Source organism: Urocampus carinirostris, chromosome 15, assembly GCF_059441175.1.
Source record: "Urocampus carinirostris isolate Australia breed hairy pipefish chromosome 15, RoL_Ucar_1.0, whole genome shotgun sequence".
NCBI classification, from domain to species: Eukaryota; Metazoa; Chordata; class Actinopteri; order Syngnathiformes; family Syngnathidae; genus Urocampus; species Urocampus carinirostris.
Window position 1 is genome coordinate 19579671 of NC_142363.1, and position 6000 is coordinate 19585670.

A 6000-nucleotide genomic window follows, 5' to 3' on the forward strand; every position below is an offset into this window, starting at 1 on the left:
CGGAGGCATAATTAGGGGCTAAAACACTCCGTTCACCGATATTTAGAGCGAAAGCGAAAAGAAGTGCGCGCGCACGTCATAACAGTTCTTCACGAGGGGTGGGGGCAATCTACACCCGTACGTCGCTCAGCATCGCAGCCTAGCGTACTGGCGTTCGAACTCCGATTTTTTGAACGAAAAGCGAAGCAAGAATTTCTCTACATTTTTGGTCGAGAACCGATTTGTTCGAACTGAGAGGCGTTTGAAAACCGAGGTTCCACTGTAATGCCTGTATCAATACCCCCCGCTATCCGTATCACAATTACTTACAAATTTTCTATGAAAATCATCGTTAAAATTCGAGAAGCCCCGTCCCATTCCCAAATTTTCACATCTGATTTCATTATTTTGTAACAAAGAAAGAAGTTTAGAGGGGACTCAGCAGGTTGTCGGGGGTAGTTGGAAGTCGCGCTATTGTCTCGCCGACATAGAAATAAACAGTTCAATCAATCCTCTTCCAATAGGTCCTGACAAGTGCCGAAGATCTCATTGGGATAAGGTAATTCTTCAGCAGGGAGCTGCAGGAGGTCCTGCATCCGTCATGTGAACTCCCAAACACACATGACTCTCTTTCCAACTCGGAGTATCACCATTACCGTATTTTATGGACTATACGGCGCACTTAAAAAAAACATAAATAGGTCTGGTGTGCATTATATTTGGATGAAAGTAGAAATGTATAATGGTAAATTGCCATATTTGTGCAGTTTTTGTATATCTAACCCTCTCTTCTGCCTTGAAGGTAGGAAGCAGCAGCAGCCCAGTTAGGGAAAGGTGCTAAATGTGTGCCTGTTTTTTACACCCTAAGGCATAAACTTAGAGAGTGGCCGAAGGTGAGAGAGAGGGGCGGGGGGATCCAGTTATAATAGTTTGATTATTTAATCATCAAATAATTACTTTGTCAATCACATTATTGATTTAGTCCATGAATGGGAAACATGGTCATCGAGAGCCGCATGTCCTGAATATTTTGATGTTTCTCTACTCCAATACAGGTAATTTGAATCCCTTGGATCACTATCAAACTCCCACACAGCTTGCTAACAAGCTGAACATTTGCATCACCTGAGTTGAAGAAGAGAAACCTCTCAAAAATGGAGAACATGGGACTCTAAAGGACAGGGTTGGCCACCTCTGATTTAGTTGTTATGAATACACTTTATTTGTATCCACATATTTCAATGTAAAGTATTTACTTCATGTGTTGTCTTAAAGTGTTTCAGTGTATAATTCCAGTGTTCATTTTACCTCTGAAAAGTCATGGGTCCCTGGGACTCGCATGCTCAAAAATCTATGGGTCCCAACAGAGATCTATGGGTCCCCAAAATTTAGTGTTATCGAGGTTGAAATTGTAAATCGGCGACAAATATATAATATACATCTATATATTCATTCAGTTTTAATCATGAAATTATTAATTAATTTCCTGCACCAAATTATTGTTGGTAATATACCGATTAAAGGGATAACCACAAACCTGCCTTTTTCTATTTTCTCCTTATCTCATCTCATCTCATCTCATCAGCTGCACCGCTTATCCTCAGTAGGGTCGCGGGGGTGCTGGAGCCCATCCCAGCAATCATCGGGCAGTGGGCAGGGGACACCCTGAACTGGTTGCCAGCCAATCGCAGGGCACACGGGGACAGACAACTCACTCGCTCAGTCACACCTAGGGACAATTTGGACCGGCCAATTCACCTGAAATGCATGTCTTTGGATTGTGGGAGGAAACCGGAGTGCCCGGAGGAAACCCACTTTCTCCTTATATACTTCCTTTTTTCTTAACTTCTTTATACAACATAATTCGTAATATCAATCATCAAAGCAAGTGAGCCATTTGAGAGCCGGCTCTTTTTAATGAGTTGAGCCAAAAAAGCCGGTTCTCTGTTATTTGTCGAGTTCCTTTCACTAGTCAAGTCAAGTCAAGTCATCTTTATTTGTATAGCCCTAAATCACGAAGAGTCTCAAAGGGCTTCACAGATTATTACACTATATTACACAGACTCTTTTTCAGCCGACGAGAAGAGTAGGTTATTCATATGCTATGGCGTAGAAGTGAGTTTTAAGTTTAGATTTAAACATTTCCACTGAGGTTGCAGATCGGATCTCAGGGGGAAGAGCATTCCACAGCACCGGTGCCCGGATGGAGAACGCTCTCGAACCAGCAGAACACTTTTTTGCTTTTGGGATCACCAGAAGACCGGCACTCTCAGATCGTAGGCTTCGGACCGGGACATAGGGGCAAATCAGATCTGAAAGATAAGAGGGAGCAAGTCCATGTATGATTTTGTACAATACTAAGAGAACCTTGAAGTCACATCTATGGCTAACTGGGAGCCAATGCAGGTTAGCCAAAATCGGTGTTATGTGATTGTACTTTTTTGTCCTAGTTAAAAGCCTCGCTGCGGCATTTTGTACCAGCTGAAGAGACTTGATTCTAGACTTTGGGAGACCAGAGAGTAGTGCATTACAGTAATCGAGACGGGAGGTAACAAACGCATGAATTATAATTTCTGCATCAGACTGAGACAGTATTGAACGGATTTTAGCAATGTTACGAAGATGGAAGAAAGCGGTTCTAGTAATTTTCTTTACATGCATTTCAAAGGATAGATCAGGGTCAAATATGACACCTAAATTTTTAACTGAGTCACTCTGTGTGATGTGACATTTGTCAATGTTCACAGCAGTTTTTGAGAATAAGTCACGGCATTTAGATGGACCAATGACTAACATTTCGGTCTTTTCAGAGTTAAGACGCAAGAAATTGAGTGACCGAGATCGGCGTGCAGACGCAAACTCAAACCGCGAGACCAAAACAACGATGGCGGATCTACCTGACGAAAGGTTTGGAGTGCAGTAAATCATTGTTAAAAAAAAGTAATCGGGTAATAATTTTGTGGCAAAAGGTTGCGTCCTGGGGACGCATGTTGATTTGAGACGATGTGTCCCCAGCAAAAATGATGCGTATAGGACGCAGGGATGCGGGCAGACGAGAACACTGTAATTCATTCAGTGGTTATATTTTCCCAGCAATGTTTCCAACTGTTATTCTTATAGGTATGTCATGTTATGCAAAATGCAGTCAGATATCCAGTCTTAACAAAGGTTTCTTGTGAAGATGTCACTCCCAAATCCCATCTCTGTTAAGTTTCATTTTCCAGATAAGTTTCATTTTTGTCAATCGACACCCCTTTCCTAAAAATACAGTTTGACACACATTTTTTGATGCTTGTTTTGGGGATGACTTTGTCCTATCCACAAGCCCATTCATTCCGTTGTCTGATATTGTTTCTTTGTTATAAAACTTGTCAAAGGAACAGCTCTCTTCTGCTATTGTTTCTTTGTCGGTCAGAATCCCAGAAGTCGAGTTGAACATGTGGCGGGATACGGATTGTCTCTGCAGTATTTATTTATTATGTGTTACTGTAATTTTAAATCCACCCGATTTATAATCCTGTGCACCTTATACATAAAAAGCAATATCACCGATTGCTATTTCATAAAGGTGTCCCTTATAATCCGGTGCGTTATACTGCTGAGGATACAGTAATTAAACCGACTTTCTGAGATGGCATTTTGCCGATTTGGGGTCGAAGGGTTGTGTTTGCGCAGCGTGAGGAAACAAATTGTTTCAATACCATTTCGGAACTGTTATGCAACTGGGATCAGTATAATTAGAGGCATTTTGTAATAACGTTTTCTGAGAGCAATCATAAAAAAAGTCCGTTTGCTTGATTGTGCTCGATTTGTGATTAGCAGAGCTGCGTTTAGCGGTTGATTGTGACTCCGTTTTGGTGTTTGTCTATGAGGAAATGTGTCATTGTTTTCATCCATATTTTTAATGGGATTCAGTGTATGTGTTGTGTTGGCGGTAAATCGGAATATTATAATCCCATTGGGATTATGAGAACTGTTATAGGTCGTAAAAACCTTTTGTATCTTATTCATTAGTCTATCGAAAAAAATAACTCTTAGGTAGGTCGTTTAAAGTAAATGAGGTTAACATTTATAGATTGAAAAACAACGTTCTGTTTTTTTAGTTTGGAGAAAAGTTGTTTGAAGTTGTGACGGCTTATTTTTAAATGTGTGACCAACAAGTTTATATTGTTTGTACAGACTCTCCCCTGACGACGATTCGACTTACAAAAAATGTAAAAACATTTTTTCCGGGATGTCAAAAAAACCGGATATTGCTGTAAATTATATTTTGTATTGTGTGCACCTTCTTCTGAGTGCAGGGCATGACTGTAGTGCTTCTCTCCACCGCTACCGGCGTGTGGCGCTGTAAGAGGTCACCCAGCATCCACCGACTTCCTATTCCTGTCACAGTCTCAGTTCGTGTCCAAACCTACTATACTGTGTCTCCAGTGCGCTCAGAACTTTGACATTTTTATTGTTTAATATCTCGTGCAACCATTCAGTATGGTTGGTGTAAAGTTTAAAGAAGAGACAAGCCGTTTCTTTTGAAACAAAAGTGGTATAAGAAAGCTTGATACGGTTGAGAAAATGGTTGGATCGCTTTTTTTCGGCCACTCTCTACTACGGAAGAGGACCTCTTGAAGCTCATCTTCCAAAAGTAAGTTAAATTTAACTTTATTCATCTGTATAGAGCAATTTATTTTATAAAATATTTATTTTCTACTACAAAACAATACTGGTTACTTATACAAGCCTTAAACATACTTATATAAACCTTAAGCATACAAAATATAACACAGAAGCAACTTATGAACAAATTCAACTTATGGAAGATCGTCCGGATCTCATTCATAAGTAGGGCAGCGTCTGTATTCCTTCCCTTCACTAATTTTATTAAACTGCCAAGAACAACTTCTCCGTTTAGCAAATACATTCAATACTTACCCATTTCAAGACCTCTTAAAGGGAAGCTGCATAATATTTGACCACTAGATGATGCTGTATTGTGTAGTGCAACCAAAAAAGAGTGCTAAAAAGAACAACAAAGTATACAAACTAATTTAATTATGTAAAATAAACAAGTCATCACTAATTGTAGTAATACGGATCATTTTATTAGAGGACGTAAACTAGAATAATCTATAAGCAGATTTGCTATGTTTATTTTTTTTAAATATGATTACCAGTATATTTCTTATTCTAAAATATGTACAACTGATTTCTGTTGTGAATACGTAACACGATAAAAAAATGGTGAGATATGACAAATGAAGGATAATTCCGAAGATTTCAAGGAAAAACATTCTTCAACTAAGTAACTGTGCGATTTTAGTTATTGGCCTGGCTTGAGTTGACTATTTTACTTGATGTAATTCTTAAAATAAAGGAGTAAAATGAGAAAATGATTCAATGGTCTAGTAAAAAAAAAGAAATAAAATTAAGTCAAAAATGCCCAATCTAAAGTATCATTTTGCCCTTTTCATACGTAAATGCTAAAAACAAATTTGAAACCAATAGTTTTTTTTTATACATTTGAACATTATCTGCCAGTGGAGCAAGACAATCTTGAAAAAATTATGATTTTACAAAATTTATATTATAAGAGTTTTTTCATAGAAGATGTGTGCAAATGAAGTTAGCATAGCCGCTAAGGGTTTATTTACTCGTTTACAACAATGTATACTGTCCTATGGGAAAACTAGAAGTATTAGTATCACAGACTCTCAATACTGACCTTGTCACAATGAACAATATTCATGTACAAAAACCCATTTCAACAAATCTACCATTGATAGATCAATAGTCATTCTACCATTACGTTTTATCTAATTCAAATAGCTTTCCATGTACTACTTTATGGCCAGGTCTATATTTATATTAGGATATATATACTGTTTTGCTGCTATCTAATTAAAGGGACTGCATACTAATTTGTCATTGCAGTTCATTGCTTTCATCGCTTGCTGTTGAGGAAAGTCTGGCCATCAGCCCAGATGCATGGATTTAAGGCTGCTGCAATACCTCCTTCCTGGGGGCTGT